Raw genomic sequence first — 22066 nt, 5'->3', positions numbered from 1 at the left:
TCGATCTTTCCTGACTCCAATAACCATCAGCACCCGTGTGTCTTGTTATGCCAATCTCAAAATACATTGCCAGCTTCGTGGGGAGATTTGTGTGTAACCACTTGCGAGATGAGGCGAGTGCACGGACTGTGTCACGTACAAAGATTTCACACAGGTCTTTCTGAAAGGTTTCGGGCGAGAAGCATCCAAGATCTGATAAAACTAAATATTCTGATGAATGAAACCTGTCAAAATAGTCCGGAAACGAACTCAGTTCATTACTTTCGCTACATAATTAAGGATAATCAGTATTTGGATTCGCCATATTCAGATGCAGAATTGGTTAGGATATGTCTCACGAAATTACCTCCGAAACTGCGGAGAGAAATTACGATAGCAGGTCGAAGTATGCAGGATGTTGTGGCGTTTCAACAACTTTTGCAAGAATTAGAGGAAGAGATTGATCACAATGGACCTAACGAAGTGAGAAGGGATGACCAAGTACGTCATCACAATTATGAGCGAGAGCAAAGGAACCGAGAAACAAATTACGTGCCGTACCGACATTTTAATATCGGGCGTAGTAGCGGCTTTGCAATGTGAGGGAAGCGGGGTCATAATCAGCACCGGAGGAATTCCTATGGTAACACCGGCTGGTCTAGAGGTACGATGAGCTGACCCAGGTCATAATGCGCGCAGTGACGATGATTCCAGAGAAGCAAGATAACTAACAAGTCCGACTCCTGGGTGTAGTGATCCTGTAAATAGTAGCATAGTTTTGTATGTAGATTATGGTGAAATGAGAGAGGTATTATTTGAAGAAAACGAAGAAATAGAAGTGTTTCAATTGCCCATTGTAAGTGTACTTGTAAATAACGTTATGATACCTTGTGTATTAGACACAGGCAGTCAGGTGTCAGTTTTGAGCCCACATCTGGTGGTCGTGCGGTAGCGTTCTCGCTTCCCACGCCCGGGTTCCCGGGTTCGATTCCCGGCGGGGTCAGGGATTTTCTCTGCCTCGTGATGGCTGGGTGTTGTGTGATGTCTTTAGGTTAGTTAGGTTTAAGTAGTTCTAAGTTCTAGGGGACTGATGACCATAGATGTTAAGTCCCATAGTGCTCAGAGCCATTTGAACCATTTTTTTTTTGTCAGTTTTGAGGGAGGTTCAAATGGTTCAAATGGCTCTGAGCACTATGCGACTTAACTTCTGAGGTCATCAGTCGCCTAGAACTTAGAACTAATTAAACCTAACTAACCTAAGGACATCACACACATCCATGCCCGAGGCAGGATTCGAACCTGCGACCGTAGCGGTCACGCGGTTCCAGATTGAAGCGCCTTTAACCGCACGGTCACACCGGCCGGCTTTGAGGGAGGATGTTTACAGTTGTGCGGGAGAGGTGAGATGGCCGACTTTGCCATTACAGAGAACCATAGTCCGCGGAGCAGTGCAAGGGAAGAGTGTTGAGGTCAGGCATCAGAGCCATATCGATTTCCAATGTCAAGGGCAGATGATGAGCGTAGTGTTCTTGATCGTGTCGAAATTGACAGTTGAAGCCATTTTAGGCTTGGATTTTTGGAGGAAGTACCAAGCTGCGCTAAATATACGCAACGGTTTCGCTGCAGTAGTAATTGATGAGGAGGAAGTACATTTGAGGTTTGACGAATCGGTAAATGTTAATGTAGGCGCGATGGCCTCCTTTAAGTTATCTGTGGAATCCTAACATCAACGGGAATATGGTGAAAGGGTCCTGTAGCCACCTTTCATTGCCAACTCTCGTAGTGGTCAACTCGGCAAAGAGGTTTCCGCTACTTGTGAGAAATCCACCTGCGTTAGGTTGGTGGCGGAAATGGCATCCTGGGGTTTTCCGGTCCACGCGGAGCGTGGAAGAGGCTGTAGAAGCGGGAGGCAGTCTGCTGCCGGTACGGGAAGCGTACACAGCTGTGCTCCAGTCGAAGAAGGGTGAGTTGGACTGACCGCGTGGCGCGTTGTCACATAGAGAGGGGAGCTTTTAGCTTTTGGTCTCGAATTTCGTCTTATAAAGATTTACTTGCTGGGTTGCAGCAGGGAATGCAAGGCTTTTGTAGACTTTCAGTTTGATTCCCAATGCAGTCTTGACTTTGATCCGTGAGAGGAACGCAGCACAAAGGAGTTGCATATGTTGAAGTACCCTCGGTTCAGTGTGAATGTTTATGTGCCTACAACTGTGTGTGTATGCTTCTAATCTTTTCCGGATCTTGGTAATTTTTGTGTATTTGTGGATTTTCTTTGTCTCATGTGATTAAAATTTGGCCACGGTCCATAGAAGTTGTCTCCGCGGACCGAGTGGGCACGCGAGTCTGTTATGAAACGTATAGTATTTCACAAGCAATTGTACATAGTTAGCATGCAACAGCAGTCTATAGATGCACTACATCAATGTTTTAAGGAATAAATAATTTTGCCTTCAATCTTATCTTGTGTACCGATGTTACGTTGCCGTTACCTTCGCCATTTACCTTGTAGTTTTCCTTGTTGGCCCACCTATAGCGTTTCCATGTGCACAGGTGTAGTGATTAGTGTCCCTTTTTTTATCTGAAACAAATGCTCTGGAATAGATCGTGTTTTCACGAATCTTGCTACAGGCTGCACTTACGCATGGTGTTCACGACCTCTTAACTTTACTCAATATTTGATTCACGGGAAGAATGCCTGGATCATATTAATAACTACATCCCATTCTTTATCAATGACTTTACAATGAATGTTCTTTTGTGAGTTTTTCTTATTAATAAATTAAGTAATTTTCCGACTCAGTGCTACCTCTTCTTTGTCGTGTGGCTAGAGTTGGTGGCGACCCTATCTTTTATATTGATTTCAGTGTCAAATAGCATTTTCTTATTCAAAGTGCGCGTGGCTCTTTTAGCTATCAGGATACATTCAAAGGGCGCTTCATGCTTCTTGCACATAGCGTCCTTTTATTCACGCTACTTACACATGGCTTACCCTGCTCACGGATTTCGGTAAACCAGAGATCTTCTGATGCGCAGTGAGGATTAGTTATTTTCGGTTGGATGTGCTAATTGGTATATTGTCTTTCTGTGATACAGAATTTACGTGAATTTATGATATAGGTGTGCATTTTCTTACATGTTTTGTCTTGTATATGTATTACTGTATAGATATTGTGATTTAGTATTCAATTGTGTTACAAGTGTGGGTTGACTCTTGTCCTGTGGCGTGTATCGGTGTCATATAGTAAATCTTGGGTGCTTTGTGGGGACTGTGAGTCCATTAGGAGACTTTGGCATTGTTCTTGTTGTATTTTGGAGCACGGAGTAACTATCCTTATGATGGAGACGCGTAGCTGTTCAGGGAGCCGCGATCGGAAAAACCTGCGAGACAATAACCCTGAACAAGGACGAGGTCAAAACGTCGAGTCCGACCAGGAACGAAACGCGGAAAACACAAGTACAAGTGTTGTCCATCCTGAGCCCGCCGTAGTGATTTCGAATCATTCGATAGATGCAAATTCATTACAGGCTATGCTACGACAATTACTAGACAGTAATAGGAGACATATCGAGGAAGTGAATAAAAAACAAGCAGAAGAAAATAGGAGACATATCGAGGAAGTGAATAAAAAACAAGCAGAAGAAAATAGGATGCATATCGAGGAAGCGAATAAAAGATTGACTAGTGAAATAGTACAGGGTGTTGGGGAGAAACTGGCGATCATTGACCAACGCATCTCCGCCTTAGAAGAGGGGCACCAAGTCATTAGCAAGCAGGTGATGGAGCAAGAAGAAAGGTTCGCTGGGAATATACGTATACTAGCAGAACAATGCCAGAGTGAACAAGCGCATCTTGAGTCCCGAGTAGGACGAAATTCCGCCAGGGATCTCCGCGCGTTAGCAGAACAATGCCAGAGTGACCACGCGGCTCTTGTGTCCCGAATAGAGGACACTGCGGCTAAGTGCCCGGTCCACCTTAGCGCGCAGGTAGAAACCCTCAGCCAGGCGATAATAGCTCTCGAGCGAGAGCAAGGGCTCACGCAAACAAAACAAGACACGGCCCACCGAGAGATGCGAGAAGAAATAGCCAGGATCTCAGACGCAGTGGCGCGTAAGTCTGACAATAATAGGGAAACGATTACCTCGTCATCAGCGGATGCAGACGAAATACGGTCGATAACGAAATGTCGGCGTGGACAGTGTGAAATAAAAATACAACAAAGAGGGGTTACCGAGGGAATATGTGAGCGCATGGCCCGTTTAGAACTTCACCTAAAAGGGTTAAAGGCCCATGAAGTTGAAAGAAATGAACGAAAGGGCCATTATTCCGACGATGATTCCAGGAACGATGGCGAATTTGATCATCGTCATGATCACGGATCTCGTACCAGGTGGGAACGGCGCGGATCCCCTCAGGAACGTTCGCCAAGGGAAACTCACGAATTTGACTTTAAACATTTTCTGACCGTGAGGAAGTTTGAAGTCTTCCGTAACTCGGCTACGGGGATTCACCCGCGGGCCTGGTTACAGCAGTTTGAGTTCTCCCTCCCTCCTACGTGGCCCAGTGCGCACAAAATAGAGTATATGTGCGGCTACCTCGAAGGTGAGCCAGCGGCGCGGATGAGGTCAATTGCACGCAATTGCTACACTGTTGGGGAGTTTCGTCAACACTTCCTGTCGATATATTGGTCCGTGGCAGCGCAAAGTCGTGTAAAACACGGACTCATTATGCTACCAGAGTTAAACAGGTCAAAATTCTCCAGCCCTGTGCAGATGTTCGAGCACATGCTGCAGGCGAATGAACATCTTGACGATCCTTATGGACCTGCAGAAATTATTCGTATTTGCCTGGGAAAGTTTCCAATGCAGTTGCGGCACGTTATCCTTGCAGGACGATGTAAGGATGACGTAGAGGGGTTTCGCAATTTCCTTTTAGAGCTTGAGTGCGATGCGAATGGTACCACGCAGAATTACGGTCAGAGCGCCTACGAGCAGCGGCCGCGCGAGCGAAGCCGCAGCTGTAGACAGGTGGCACTCCAGACGTAACGGGTCGCCTCAGAGTTACAGGGCGCGCGAGCGTTGGCAGCGTCGCGATTCCTCACGGAACGCGGGCAGAACGAACGATGCCAATCGTCATCATTCGCCGAGAGTAAATCAAAGACACCCCCGGGAGTTTAGAAGATATGGTAATGAGCAGAGATATTGGAGTAATTATAGCGGACCTAGGAACGGTAGTCGTGCCCGACCACAGAATAGTTATCGAACAAGCAACAACAAAAAAATGGTTCAAATGGCTCTGAGCACTATGGGACTCAACTGCTGAGGTCATTAGTCCCCTAGAACTTAGAACTAGTTAAACCTAACTAACCTAAGGACATCACAAACATCCATGCCCGAGGCAGGATTCGAACCTGCGACCGTAGTGGTCTTGCGATTCCAGACTGCAGCGCCTTAACCGCACGGCCACTTCGGCCGGCAAGCAACAACAGGGGTGCTGTAAACAGTACGGGTGGTCCGCCAGTGGGTGTTGAAATTCGTCCCGCAAACCCGCGGCACAATCCGACAAATGCCCCTAATCAAAGGGATCAATGACTATTGGATGACTCGGTTGGCGCAACTTAATGAGGACCCGTGCTATTGAAGATATTGATGTGCATTTGATAAAGGAAGACGTTATTATGGAAGATTTGTTGAGGGAGGGCCACAGTATTGGTGTGTCTGCGGTAAACCCAGTCGCTTCTGTTTCGTAAAATTACAGTGCGTATTTTCCAATGTTTTGATTCACTCTGGTGTGATTAAAATTAACGTGTATATTTTCTATGAATTGTAAAGGGTCCCCCAATATGTGTGTAGTTATTTCTTCTTGTCAGCAGAAAGGAGTAGTGTTGTGCAGTTTCAAAACATCTGAATGTGAATGATTATGAGGCTCATATGAAGCGTTTCCTATTACAGTAAGATGGCTTTCGTTTTTTGATGACTAAAAAGGTATCGGGTGTGTTGGCGTGGCGAGTCAATGGTCGTAAGGTAATTCTTGATGATAAATTACAGTTTTAGTGTTCTTATTCCCCTTAGGTGAGCATGATTCAGTGAGATTTTTCAAATGTACTGCGATGTTAATGAAGCAACTTGGTGACTTGTAGGTGAAGGACTTGTGTATGAAGGGAGATTAATAGTGTTTGATTTTCAGAGTTGCCATCTTATAAGATATTTGGATAGTGTAACTTGCCGTCACATACTACTAGGTACGGTTGAGGACACCAGGGTGTGAAACCCCAGAAGATGTATATGGAAACAGCTTATAACCTCAAGCAGCTTGATATTTAATAGAGAATCAATGCGACTACCTCCAAGCTAAAATAACATGACGGTAGGTGAGGACCCCTGGGGACATGTGGTGAGTAAGTGTGTAATCATTATGAGTATCTTATGACAGCAGTAAGTTGGGTACTCATGGCCCTGGACAATGGATTTCTTTTGACAGTATTTTTTTATGTACTTATAGGACGAAGTGTTTATGTGTTTGCTAATAGGATAGGATGATTTTTATTTTCATTTTTATGCCCACTGACCTTTTGCATTAGTCTGATGAATAGATGTTGAAACATTTACCATTCCAGATGTGACTTGAATGAACCTTCTGTGTCTCATTAATCATAACTTTTATTATGCAATGTCCATAGAAAAGAAGTCACGGAAATTTTTCACAGATCAGCAAACATGTTCTGCAAACCTTGGAGGAGCAGTCAATGAACAACGATATGGGTATTGGTGTTGAAAGGAATATTTTGTTTATATGTGGGAATTGTAGTCGGGCTATATGGTGATGGTGACTAGTACGAGCTGTGTAGATTGTGAGTGAGAGCGTAGTTAGGAGCAGGTAGAGTTTTGTGTCTGTAGCTAGCAGCGGCGCCAAATCCTATCCAAATTCTGACCAAACCTTGTACAAGATCTACCCTGAATGATTGACAGCAGATGTAATGCTGGAACTAAATTTTATAAAAAGGATTTTTTGTTTGTTTGAATACTGGATATTTAATTTTCTTCATTGTTTTTTTTATTAGTAATGTTAAGAAGGCCCTTTTTGTCAAGTTAATTTTGGGCACTATTCCATGTATTGATCAGGAGTGAGAAACTCCGAAGATTTTGTGGTAATCTGTACACATGATATTTTGTAACGATCCCTGTGAGCGCAGTTCTTAAGTGGGTGCAAGGCCGCCTAGGGAGCCTCCGCATCAGAAAGCACAGGGCTTGGTCCACCGGCAGGCGTTGCCGAACCCTGGTATCAACGGCGAAGCAGTGATGCGGCGAGCGGTCACAGCTGTTTCCCCGTCAGAGGGGAGGGGATGCTGGTCTTCCCCCAGGCGCAGGCTCACACCGGAGCCCGCAGGCGTGTCACCACGGCAGCGCCAGCTGATGGCCGGCGTTCCACCCCATGCGCTAGTCATCTGACAAGCGAAAGGGAAAGTATGACGCACACCAGGCGAGGCCGCCGATCCCTGAGCGCCGCTAGTCCAGACGGCTGCTGCGGTGAGGTAACGGTCACTGCCCGGAGGGAGGCGGGTCCCACCACTGACGCATCAGCTGAGACGGTGCAAAGAGGTGATAAGCGGGTCTCAAGCCCGACACCCGCGCGAGTTTACGTCGACCTCGATGCGACGCAGAAGAGCGCGTTCTCCCCATTGACACGACAGGAGACGGGGGCGTGTGTCGGTAAAACACATTCCTCCACAACACACGGACGACGACCGCCAAGCCGCCTTCTCGATGATGAGGCAGGGCCCACAAGTGGCGATGTCCTGCAAATCTGCAACGCCGAACCATCCCACTGTATGGACGCAGAGGGTGGAAACGGGCACGAGGCAACGTCGCGGGGTGCTGTCTAGGATGAGCAACCTGGGTTACAACGGACGTTACAATCAACGCCGCTGCGAACTCCCCAGTTCAGTGTTGTGGTCCCCTAGTAGCTTATCCTCCAAGTCGCCTTTAGAAGAGACGCCCACCCCAGCACCTAAAGAGAATACCCAGTGAAACAACCATGTGGCGAAACTGAAAAATGACAGCGTGTCAACGAGTTGATTTCTGGATGTGTTTTTGTACTCATGTCTTATTTTCCATAGGTGATCGATTGTTTACCAACTGTCATACCATTGGGTTCATTAATGATTTTGTATCACTGTATTTGTTGTGAATATTGTATTTTGCACTTTCACTTGCATGTTTTTATATATGTCAGCACCAGATGATACTGCTTTGGTTCGTGATAATGATTTTGCATCATTGTATTTGTTTATATATTTATATATATTATGTACCTGTTCACCTATGTCTCTATGTTAACTTTTGATAGTTGGTTAAAGCAATTTTAAAATAATATCTCATGGTTGTGGTCGTGGTGGGTCAGATGACATGATGTTAGCGTAGTATATCACGCTTAATTTAATTTGTTCTGTTTGCTTTGCGGACCGCACGAGGTCACAATTATTGACTAAGGTCAGATAAAGCTCACTTGGATATAAGAGATTAATCAACTCCTTTGTGCTGCTGATTACTGTTGCAATTGTTACTCGTTAGGGTATGTTTGTTTCGAAGACTGTTGTCGAATCTCCTAGCATGGCGAGAAAATTCGCGGCACAGTCTTCTCCGGGACGTTTCGGGTGATGAAAGGGTCCTGTAGCCACCTTTCATTGCCAACTCTCGTAGTGGTCAACTCGGCAAAGAGGTTTCCGCTACTTGTGAGAAATCCACCTGCGTTAGGGTGGTGGCGGAAATGGCATCCTGGGGTTTTCCGGTCCACGCGGAGCGTGGAAGAGGCTGGAGAAGCGGGAGGCAGTCTGCCGCCAGTACGGGAAGCGTACACAGCTGTGCTCCAGTCGAAGAAGGGTGAGTTGGACTGACCGCGTGGCGCGTTGTCACATAGAGAGGGGAGCTTTTAGCTTTTGGTCTCGAATTTCGTCTTATAAAGATTTACTTGCTGGGTTGCAGCAGGGAATGCAAGGCTTTTGTAGACTTTCAGTTTGATTCCCAATGCAGTCTTGACTTTGATCCGTGAGAGGAACGCAGCACAAAGGAGTTGCATATGTTGAAGTACCCTCGGTTCAGTGTGAATGTTTATGTGCCTACAACTGTGTGTGTATGCTTCTAATCTTTTCCGGATCTTGGTAATTTTTGTGTATTTGTGGATTTTCTTTGTCTCATGTGATTAAAATTGGGCCACGGTCCATAGAAGTTGTCTCCGCGGACCGAGTGGGCACGCGAGTCTGTTATGAAACGTATAGTATTTCACAAGCAATTGTACATAGTTAGCATGCAACAGCAGTCTATAGATGCACTACATCAATGTTTTAAGGAATAAATAATTTTGCCTTCAATCTTATCTTGTGTACCGATGTTACGTCGCCGTTACCTTCGCCATTTACCTTGTAGTTTTCCTTGTTGGCCCACCTATAGCGTTTCCATGTGCACAGGTGTAGTGATTAGTGTCCCTTTTTTTATCTGAAACAAATGCTCTGGAATAGATCGTGTTTTCACGAATCTTGCTACAGGCTGCACTTACGCATGGTGTTCACGACCTCTTTACTTTACTCAATATTTGATTCACGGGAAGAATGCCTGGATCATATTAATAACTACATCCCATTCTTTATCAATGACTTTACAATGAATGTTCTTTTGTGAGTTTTTCTTATTAATAAATTAAGTAATTTTCCGAATCAGCGCTACCTCTTCTTTGTCGTGTGGCTAGAGTTGGTGGCGACCCTATCTTTTATATTGATTTCAGTGTCAAATAGCATTTTCTTATTCAAAGTGCGCGTGGCTCTTTTAGCTATCAGGATACATTCAAAGGGCGCTTCATGCTTCTTGCACATAGCGTCCTTTTATTCACGCTACTTACAATGGTTATCAAAGTCAGGTTGACTTACAGTGCGAATTAGCGCGAGTGAAAACAGTCAGTGAAATTGTCAACTTAGCAATTAAAACGATTCAGAAAGAGGCTCTAAGTCGACAGAAGAGACAAAAGGGAAATATACGCCGTTTAATGTTGTGAACGGGAGACAAAGTGTTAATTAAAGGTCATCGTTCATCTAAGAAACACAGGTTTCTTGCTAACAAGTGTTTTAATGTGTATTTGGAGCCTTTCCGTGTGAGGAGAGTGGTTCACGAGAGCGCCGTCGAAGTCGAAACTCTTCGCGGACGAAAGTCACGAGGTCTGCACCACATTTCTAACATACAGCTATTCCGAGAATAAAAGAACATTTTTATTGGGCAATTTCTAGTCACATCGTTGATGTCAAGGATCATCGAAGGCTTAATTTTGAGTGTTCAGTGGATACAGAAAGAGTAATTGAGAGTTTGTAGTTCAGTTTTGAGTACTGTTCATACGAAAGATGGACACACTTTGAGGATACCTGAAATATGTGAAAAAAAAGGAGAATCTATTGACGAGGATTTGTGTTAGTGGCGCCGAAAGTGCGAGGGCATGTGTTTTTTTTTTTAGATTTTTGCCCTTGGTTACTGCTCAGGAGGCAGGGCGGTAGAGAGGATGATGATTGCGGCGACAGGAGCGCGGATTAATGCGTCAACGATCCCAGAGCATTTAGTGAAGGAGAAATGAGAGGTTTTTGTGTGATTGTTAGGGAGTTCCAGGAACAGAGTATGCTTTGTAGTATGTTCCAGATAAAGTAAGAGTGTGTGTCGGATACTGTGAAGACATGGACGAGAGAGGAATCACAGGAGAGAAGTAGAACTGATGATAAAACACGATGAAAGGTATGGTAAGATCCTAGCATTATGCCAAAGTGATCAGATAACCTGAACTGGTAACGTATAAAAGTAATTTCTAATGCCCTATAAGTGAGATTTATGTCAGATGTGCTAAGGCGTTCTTGATTATTTGTATGTGGTGTGTGAATTTATGTGTGCACTCTTTACTGTCAGGTTCTCATAAATTTTTAATAACAGGTGATGGAGGCGATGACAGGTTGAAGATAACCCAGATGTTACACGATGACAATAACTGCTAGTGAAGTGACTAGAAGATAATGTTATGCAATGGATTTCAATGTTAATCAGTATTCCGAGAAGAATATTTATAAGAAGTAGTCTCAGTGCGTAAGTAAAGATGGTAAATTATGGTAACGAATCGTTCTAATTAAGCTCTTCATTGTTAAGTTTAAATTTGACAGATTTGCCTATTTGTGTGCATTTGGATGTGTCATCAAGGGGAGTCCTTAGTTGACATTTCCATGGAAAATACTAGGGAAATTCGAAAGATGCCCTTGTCAATGTAATTGTAAGTCCTAGGGAGAATAGAGTAATCAGTCTCTATAGGGTCTAGTGCTTGGAATTATAATTGTTCTAATATAACTCAGTATGGAGCGATTATTCGAGAGAGAAGGTCTAATGGCCTATAAGGAAGAGATGTGTTGACGGTTAGTTTTTTTTTCTTTTCGATAAAGAACCAGTTCCAAATTTTCCCTTTACCTGAACGTAATGCATGACATAATCCATGGGAGGATGTCAACAACATGGTCATGGTCTTCCCTTTTCCAATGTGTTGTGCATCATCTCTCTGCAGCTATAAGAATAATGTGTTAATGAAATTAGAAGTAAATAAGCTCTTGAATTTTGTTGTGGGTGTATCCCGTTTGTTCTTAATCGATGAGAAGTTAGATAGAAAATACACCAAGAAGGGTCATGTACCTCCTATGTACGATTGTCAGGAAGTGATAGTCGGAGGTTGTTTAAATGTTTTTAGTAGATTGGTCTGTTAGTTTTAGTGTGATAGTTGTAAATAGGACTCCTTAATGTAAAAGCGGACATGGAGTCGCTGAATTTATGATTTGTAATTAGTGTAAGCCTTAATTTTAGTAAACGTGTTGAAGGTAATTGCTTTTAAATGTCCAACTGTCAAGTTGAAAAAAAAAATCGCCTGGAACAATTACGGCAGTCACTTAATGTAGTGTATATTATACACACTTAAGAGAATATGACATTAGGGATATATGTATGACTCGATGAAAAATGCTCAAAATTATTAGAAACACCGTGTAAGTCCGATCTCTTCATTCGTAAATTAACCAGGGAATCTTGTAAGAAATAAAAAAGGAACTGTTGCCGTAATGTTATACCAATGCTCTCTCTTTGTAACTGTTGTAAGATGCACACATGTTGGAGCAAGGAAGGAGGAGTTAAGTCAGGTGCCAGCAAGACGATCTTACGAGAATCGGCGCTGTGAAGGCGGCCGACGAGACAACGTAGTCGCCAAGCTGCCTTTCGCCCTGCGTCTGTCTGAATGGTAAAGTAGAGTTGGGGTGCCACATCGTGCCAGCCCTAGGGGGGGAGGGGGGGAGGGAGGAGGCGCGGCGCTCCCCTCCCCTCCACTGAGGGCTCTATCAGCTGATAGCAGTATCCCACTCCCGATGTCCCTGATCCAGGCGGAAAGCCAGGACACAGCTGTCCACACGCTTGCATCGCTGAGTGGCAGTCAAGGGTTGAGCTTGCTCCTCTTACTCGCGCACTGTCAGTCATAGGCCCCCGCTTGTACGGGTGACACACTAGGGGTATCTACGGCTTTGCTTTTATTAAAGCATCGGCGGGAACCCAGTCAAGGTCTGCAGCAAGGACTTACGGCGGGCAGGATATTTTTTGGCGACGCCCGACAGCAAAATTGTCGTGTTTTCCTCTTCCAACTGCGGGATGTCGAGCTCCAGTGGTGCTTTGGGGTCGAAGCGGTCAACCGCTGTCGACAAAAAGCGCGTCTTGTCGTTGCCGCGGGCCGCGTCGTCGGCCGTCTCGAGCGCCCCAGCTGCCGCAGAGCCAGGCTCTGCCCCCCCCCCCCCCCCAAGGTTAGGGAAAATGTGGGCCAGGACCTGGGAGCCGGCCGCGGAACCGCAGAGAAGGTTTCCGCCGCCGCCGATCAGACCTCCGCGTCCACAAGGAGAATAGGGCCAGCAATGCAGCCGGGCCACCTAACGGTGTCAACGAAGGCTGTAACTGGCACCCCCCCTGGCAGCACCACCCCCTCTCCGTTCCGGGCGTGGCAAATAACACAGCAAAAAATGCCACCCTACACAGAATACCAACAACCTCATACATCGTCAGTACTTGCAATCCCACCCCTCCTAACCTCGTCCTAACCCCGCTCCTGCTTGCCCACGCCACCGACACACTACCTGAATACATTGAATCCATGAAAAATGGGAAGCAGACGAACCGTCTGCCGACCAAAATCCTCCCCAAACCCACTCCCTCGTCTCAGTCCTCCACCCGTTCAAAATACCTTAAATCCCTCCCACACAAGTCCACCACATCAAAGCAGCGGCGTGTAAAGAAGGACAGGAAGGAGAAGCACTCCAAGGGGAAGAAGCAATCCACCACCCCCACCCTAACCAATTCCACACCCTACGAGGAGCTTGCGCCCCCGACAGCACCTGTCGTCGCTCTGGGAGGGGACCAGGTAACACCGGCACTGGAAGGGAACCGTGTAACCGGGCAGGACTCGGATGGTTTCGTGCTGGCGAGGAAAACGTCTCGCCAACCGAGGCTTCCGCCGGCCCGGGGAGTGGAACCCACCCCAAACAGATTCCAGGCGGTTGCTGAGGAGCCAGAGACAACAGAAAACACAACACAAACACAGAACCAAGTCGCCCACCACCTCCTCCCGATTGTCGCAGAGTTTCCTCATAACTACGAGGAGCTCTTCGAGTTGCTCAAAACAGAAATCGGGGGAGGCAGTTTCCAGGCAAAACCCGCCGGTGGAGACAAAATAAAAGTCACAGTACACACACTCGAACACTACAACACAGTCAAAACGCTATTCAACACAAGAAGCATACCTCACTACACATTCCCAACAACAAAGACACGGAACAGGAACATAGTTATCAGAGACCTTCCAAGACGAGTGTCCCCCCAGGCAATCAAAACAGACTTGACTGCCCGGGGGTACGTCGTCAAGGTGGTACAGCAAATGGGCAGCATAGACAGTAAGTGGCCGCTGTACCAGGCCACATACCCCAAAACAAGAGGGAGATTAAGATGGTCCTGGCAGTGCCTGTCACCACGGAGCCACTGCGCCGTAAAAACAAGACGGTGCAGTGCTTCAGGTGTCAGGGCCTGAACCACATAGCTGCGCACTGCACCATGCCAGTGAGATGCAGGAAGTGCGCCGAGGCCCACGACACCAGGACATGCACACTCAAGCACACGGACCCACAAATAAGGTGCGCGCTGTGTGGCAAAAACCACACAGCGGGTTACCAAGGGTGTGAGGTCCACAAAAGGTCCCCACACATGTAAACAAAACACGACAAACCCAACCAACCACACAAGAAAACAAAATACAACAACACACACAGACAAGGCCTGGTTAAAACCAAGACCGGACACACCCAGGGCAACATACACAGAAGTGGTTTCTCCCCCGAGAAACCATGAAAGCGTGGCCCCGTCACCACAACACCAATCACAGTCACAAGAACAACACCGGGAAACACACAACAACAGCGACCAGGTCCACCAAGTCAGAGGAAGCTCTAGGGAACCCCACACACAGTCCCCCCCCCCCCCCCCCCCCCATGGACCAGTTGTTAGGCGTTATGGTGCAGACCATGAACCTCGTCATGGAAATGATGAAGGAATTCAGGGAAGCCCAGAAGCAGAACACACAGATCCTCGTTGCCCTTCAGGCAACAGTCCAGCAGTCGCTCCCCTCTGCGACTTCCTCAGTAGTTTCAAAACCCCATCATGGATAGACGACCAAACATCCATGGCCTGACAATGTGCGTCTTTAACGCAGACGGCATTGTTAACCAAGAGGTCGAGTTCAGAGAACTCATGAAGGAGTTCTCCATCGACATATGCATGATGGGGGAAACCCACTTAAAACCGGGAACAAAAGCGACAGTCCCCAACTATGTTAGCTATCGCAAAGACTGGCCAACCCATGGCGGAGGAGCGGCCATATACATAAAAAGAGGGATCCCCCACCACCAGGTATTCTTACCAGCTACCAATAAAATCGAAGCAGTGGCAGTGGAAGTAACCACTGCCACTGGACCCCTAACAATCGTTGCAATCTACCGACCCCCACAAGACCAGATAGATGAGGGAGACATAGCTACTCTAGGGCAAATTGAAGGCAAACTCATAATAGGGGGCGACTTCAATGCCAAACATCCTGATTGGAATTCTAGAGTAACCTCCAGAGCAGGCGCCAGATTGCAACAACTAGCGCGCAACCACCATTTCGAAACATGGGGTCCAGTCGAACCCACACATTTTCCAAAAAATGGAGGCAGGCCCGACGTGTTAGACATAGCTCTCACTAGGAGGATTACGGGGTTTGTGACCGCGAGGACGATCAACAGAATGTCCTCCGACCACAACCCAGTGATCCTAGAGGTCGACGTGGGAGAATGGGTAGCACTCCCACGGTACCAGACGTCTTACAAACGTACAAACTGGGAGCGATACCGAGAAACTGTCGCCTCTGATATCGCTTGCGCTCCGCCACCCACTGCCGAAACAGTAGAACAAGCGCTACAAGACCTAACAGGTACCATCCTGCAGGCAGCAGAAGAGGCCACCCCTCCACAAAGGGATGGCCCGCCGCCGCAAATACAGCTCCCGGAACACTTGCTAGCTCAAATTCGACATAAGAACAGAGTGGCAAAAGAGTGGAAGATATCCAGAAACCAGGCCACAAGGAGGCTGCTCAATCGTCTACAGAGAGAATTGAAGGTAGCGCTCAATGAGCACAGAAACCAGCAATGGCAAAACCGCCTCAGAAGCCTCAAAGTAGACGATCACACACTTTGGCAAGCAACCAAACAATTCACAAAAAGACGCGCTAGGATGCCGCCACTGCACGGCGAGCGGGGTATGGCCTACAGCCATGCTGAAAAGGCCAACGCCCTCGCCGACACTTTCGAGAAAGAGTTCCAAGCGGCTGAACCCCAGGATGATGAGCATGAAAGAGTGGTCCGTCGTCAACTGGCCGTCTTCCTCAATGCTGAGGAGGACCCAGAAGACGAACCCACAGTTTTTGCCCCTGAAGACGTGGCAAAAGTAATTAGGTCCCTCCCCTCCAAAAAGGCGCCAGGACATGACAATGTCACCAACCAGTTGGTCAAAAACCTCCCACCCACGGCGATCGAACACCTCGCGAACGTCTTCAACAAGATTACTCGTACCCGCGAGTTCCCAGCTTGCTGGAAACACGCGGAAGTGGTCACAATACACAAACCAGGGAAAGACCCTCTATTCCCACAGCACTACAGGCCGATTAGCCTCTTGCCAACTCTCAGCAAGATCTATGAGCGCCTCCTGCTAAGACCCATACAAGAACATATCACCAGAGAGCAAATTCTGCCGGATTTCCAATTCGGATTCCGGCAGAACCACTCTGCCCCACAACAGATCATGAGAGTGGTTGAAGCAGCCACAGAGGGCTTCAACCACAGAGGCTACTGCGGGATAGTGCTACTAGACGTAGCCAAAGCCTTTGACTCGGTATGGCATAGAGGGCTACTCTACAAGTTGTACACTCAAGGGTTCCCCAGGAGTATAGTTAAGCAGATCAAAAGCTATCTCTCGAACAGAACTTTCTCTGTCAAAGTAGAAACAGCCACCTCCACCAAGAGGCGTATTCGTGCTGGGGTGCCACAGGGATCGGTCCTGGGGCCCGTTTTGTACAGTCTGTACACTGCGGACACACCAACGGCCCCCCTGGTGCACACCGCTCAGTACGCTGACGATAGAGCCTTCTACACAAGAAACGCGAACAAGGACCTGGTCATCCGTAGGCTACAAAGGGTTTTAGATGACACAGAAACTTGGGCCCGTCGCTGGCGAATCACCATCAATTCTGAAAAGACGCAGGCGATGCTGATTACCCGTAGGCTCGGAAGGCGCGAACCTCCTCAACGCCCCCCCCCCTCCACCTTCACCTAAACGGAACCCAACTCCCCTGGCGCAGAACCGCCAAGTATCTTGGCGTAACCTTGGACTCTCGTCTTACGTGGAAACCCCACATAGACGAAGTCCATAGGAAGGTCTGCGCCAGAATGTCCATCCTGTACCCAATCCTCAACTCATCCAGCTCCCTTTCCTGCTCAGTAGGAGTGAACATATACCAGGCCCTGATCTGGCCAGTCATGGAATACGCGTGTCCTGTCTGGGGATACGCGGCGAAGCAGCACCTGGACACTCTCCAGAGGCTGCAGAACCGCGCCCTCAGGAGGGCACTGCGTTTACCCCTTGGATTTCCTATTGACGATTTACATGCCGCTGCGGAAATCCCACTCCTGAGAGAGCGTTTCCAAGACCTGGCAAGGGCCTTCTATGAAGGTACTTCCAGGTCGGGAAACGCCCTCATCCACTCCCTAGGTCGGTATGACATGTCCCGCGATAAACACAATCGCCCCATGACGATCTCCGACGACTAAGTCGAAGAGAAAAATCCCAATACCCATTCCCAAATCCTACTCCTACCCAAATTACTACAATTATCTCGCCAAACCTCAGGCAAGTACCAGACTCACACAGAACAAACATCACATCTCACAGACATAAAAAAAGTACAGAAATAATCACTCACACAAGTACACAGGGGAGTAAAAGCCCAAAAGGCTACAAACTCCCCCTCACACTTCCCCAAAGAGGGGAAGTATTAGATGTATGCAGCAGCATCGCGTCCGGGGGGCGTGTCACGCGCTGTGGATTTCAAAGTATCTGACAGTGCGCTCGGAGGAGTGGTGTGCACGTCACGTATGTCAACATCCTGATAGTGCGCCAGGGGGCGTGTCCCTCGTGGCCGATGTCGGAGGTCACGATCCTGATGTCCGAAAGCAGTCTGGAAGCTCAGTAGACTGGCAAGAAGGTTAACCACTGGTCACGGATTGCAGAAATCGGGACAATGCTTAGGACAGTAGGTGAATAACGATTTCTGGTACTGTAGTAAGATTAGGCTAGTAGATGAGGAAGTGATGGAAGGTTCAGACCTCATAACAGGGTCAGCGACTGATTAAATTCTTCGTTACTAAGGCCAAAGGTTTTGCATCATGAAGCTGGTGCTTTTTTAGAACTTAAAGAATTAATAGACTGAGTTAAGAGTCAGTGACAAGGATAGGACTCATGGTTTATGAGAGAGTATGGGTAATAAGGAGAGAACCCTGAGTAGCAGGCCTTGGGATTCGATCCCTGTCCACCTTGTCAGCATCCAGTCTGAAGCTGGCGATACCCATTCTTTCCTGCCGGTACATGCATTTTCCGTATAAAAAAGATAAAGTGCAGGTCACGGCATTGAATCTCATTTGAACCACAAATTTTTCAGCCTTCTTAGTTAAAGCGAAGGTCGTGGGATTGAATCTCGTTTGGACAATGATTTTTTTCAGTCTTTGTTTTAACCCAGCTTACACGCACACGCACACACACACACGCACACACACACACGCACACACACACACGCACACACACACACGCACACACACACACGCACACACACACACGCACACACACACACGCACACACACGCACACACACACACGCACACACACACACGCACACACACACGCACACACACACACACGCACACACACACACACGCACACACACACACACGCGCGCACACACACACACGCGCACACACACACACGCACACACACACACGCACACACACACACGCACACACACACACACACGCACACACACACACGCACACACACACACGCACACACACACACGCACACACACACACGCACACACACACACGCACACACGCACACGCACACACGCACACGCACACACACACACGCACACACACACACACGCACACACACACACACGCACACACACACACACGCACACACACACACACACACACACACACACACACACACAACACTGTGGGTCCGTGTTCGATTCTTGGTGGTGGGTTTGTTTCGTTCGATGGTTTTTTTTGGGTGTATCTGATGATGTTGTGATGGTTGGCGTGCCTCTACTTCCTCTTTTTTTTTTTGAGATAAAACATCGGGAAGTGTGTTGACAATCAAATAAGTATGTACAATGTACTGACAGTTATTGTCATCACGACGCATGACACCATGCTGTAGGACTTATGTGGCTGGTGATGTTCAACCGACTTGTACCGTGAAAGTAATACTAAACAAAAAAAAAGGCCGAAGTTCGAGTCCCGTTCGCGCCAAACCTGTTTTCCAGTTAAAGCAAAAAAAGAAAAGAAAAAGCGATAAAGCATGTGCATGGAAACCGAGAGGTTGCGGGATCGAATCCCAGTCGGAACGGCGAAATTTTCAGTCTGCCTTCAGTCTGCCTTTAATCTAGCCTTTACCTCTAAACGATGCGAAGAGTAACCAATGACGACACGTGGCTCGGAATCCAGATTAAACTATACGCTCAGTTCTCCCGCTTGGATAAGCGGGATAGATAGGCACATGCAAGTCACCGAGGTGACGACCCGTTGAAAGACTTGGATCAAACCACTCAGCCACACGAAGTTATAATTAATCATGACTTATGTCAAACGTGGAGTATCACATGACCGCCTCTACCCTTTCTACGTCATCTACAGAGCTCAAAAGCGTCCATTATGCCCTTATAAAGGGTTGACTATTATTTGGTTCAGGGAGCTTATTATGTTTAGAGTTTTCAAAACTGAAACGAAAGTATTTAAGGTTGAATAGCAGGTACTCTGTTTCAGTTCTACTGATTTTTATATATTTCAAACTAGTTTTCGGCTTACTGGGCCTCCTTCAGGAAACAACTGTATAGTGTATCGAAGGGACACTAGTTCTTAGGTAATCCAACATTATAAGCAAACATACAATCCACTTGCATAGAGTATTGTCCCTCAGACTTGTATCTTAATATTGAAATTACACTTAACACAACGTAAAATGTTAGTCACAAGAAATAAACTACACAATATTACAGGTTAAACGGTTATCTCGCAAAATTTTGTGAGTTCTTGACATTGGCTTACCAACTGCTAAACTGAGCACTCGTCATTTATGCTCTGCAACAAGCATGTTTTATGATTGTAAACTAAACTTTAAGCAACAGTCAGTATTGTACATATTAATTGAAATACTCAATCTTACAGTATGTAAGATCTTACAGTGTGTAACACTGTGTTGTTAATGAACAAGTTTGATGCACAACACTCTATTAAAGTAGGTTGTACCTTTGCTTCTAATGTTTGGTTAGCTAATGACTAGTGTCCCTTTGAGACTCTAGTCAGTTGTTGCCTGAAGATGGTCAGTAAGCCGAAAACTAATTTGAAATAAACAAAAATCTGTAGAACAAAAACTCTGTACTAATTATTCAACATTAAGTACGGAACTGTTCTACCAATAAATAACGGAAGAATCCATAAATAAGAAATTGAAGTATCCTGCTGGACAGTCACTCACTCTTCTGTGTCCTCTTTTCCTCTTCGGCTCTGTACCAGAAACCCAGACAACATGGATCGAAACAGATGTTCTCAGGCCATTCTTCTACCAATCGATTATATCTCTGAAAGAAACAAAAAGTATTTTTCAGGATTTTACTTCTTCAGGCCGACGGTAGCTCATGTTAGCAGATACGTTCTATAAGTTGTAATAGAACATATTAAAGGCTTTACTTTACCGAAGTATGTGATACCCGCCAAATTCAACCAGTTTAACGAGTATTTATGATTATAGAAAAGTTATTGTGTATGTTAACAATGATTGCACAACATGTCTCCATAAACAGTCAACCCATTAAATCATACTGAATAACTGACCCACACAAAAGTTAATATCACTTGATCACTGATACAGCAAATGTCATCATGTAAAAACACTAAGTTTATCTTAAATAATTAATATGAAGTACGAAAAATAGTAGCCAACTTAGGTATTTTGGATCTCCTTAAATAAAAATCACCCAGTGAAACCTATTTGTTCACTAGGAGTGTTTTCACTCAGTATTCACGTAATCAATCCTATTTTAGACGAAAACCAATTTAATTCTTAATAATTCATGTTACTTATTTATTTATGCAAATTAGAGAAGTCAATTGACAAACTTCTAAAAAATGGCCTTTTTGTAACAGAGAATTATTCTGTCAAGTCAACAAATCTGTCTGTCATTTTCATAACATGTTAAATTATGTCACTCGATGCAAATTAATAACTTATCTGCACAAATTATGATAACAGATGTACATGTGACTTATAAACTATATCTCTTTTTAGTAGTTCTTTGACAATGTTATAAATACAAGCAGCAAGAAGGGTCGAGGAGGCAGTCGGAATGTCACTCTGGTAAAGTGTGTTTGTGTGTTATTGTTTGAGGTGGATAAACAATGCAAAGATCATGTAATGGAAGTACTACTTTGTGTTGTGTCATGGTCTTTGGTAGACAGTGGAATTAAGATGGCCACCATAATAAATATTTGAAGGTTACATATTTGTTGGTTTCGCTCGTTCTTTATCATCAAAAGCACATAAAAAACACGGGACCTCATGTTTTTAACCCTAGACAACCAGATTTAGAGCCAGCATCAGCATCGAGACACAGCAGCGATCCAGGAAGCAGCAGCGATTACTACAACGCATTTTAATGGTGCCAACCTAACATCAAGTGCTAACAAGCTCCGTAAATGGGAGTGAAATAGTGCGATTACAGCAATTGGCTATATCAACGACTAGGCGACCATTACAAAAGTGGGGGCTTGTCCGGGATCTTTAAGTGCATCGATGATAATAGTGCAGCGATAAATTTCGTAAGTGCTTAGCACTTCAAAAAAAAAAAAGTTTATTTGTGCAGTGTGGCAACAGTGAAGATATGTCAAAGTGAAAAACAAAAAAACGTGTGTATGTGAGATTACGAAAAACTATCATCACACCGCTCGGAAGATTAACGTCTGGATTGTCAATGGAATTCATCAATCAAGATAAAACCGAATAGATGTGAAAAAAGCCAACAAGAACACCGATCACATCAGAGTATAGCTACATAAAGCAAGGTATTTTGTTGTCATAAAAAAAAAAAAAATTATAGTTAACATGTCTCTACCCGAGACCGTAGGAAATGTAAAAATTGAACC

Source organism: Schistocerca serialis, chromosome 3, assembly GCF_023864345.2.
Source record: "Schistocerca serialis cubense isolate TAMUIC-IGC-003099 chromosome 3, iqSchSeri2.2, whole genome shotgun sequence".
In the NCBI taxonomy this organism is placed as follows: domain Eukaryota; kingdom Metazoa; phylum Arthropoda; class Insecta; order Orthoptera; family Acrididae; genus Schistocerca; species Schistocerca serialis.
The sequence above is the reverse complement of the archived record's forward strand: the minus strand, read 5'-3'. Positions refer to the sequence as shown.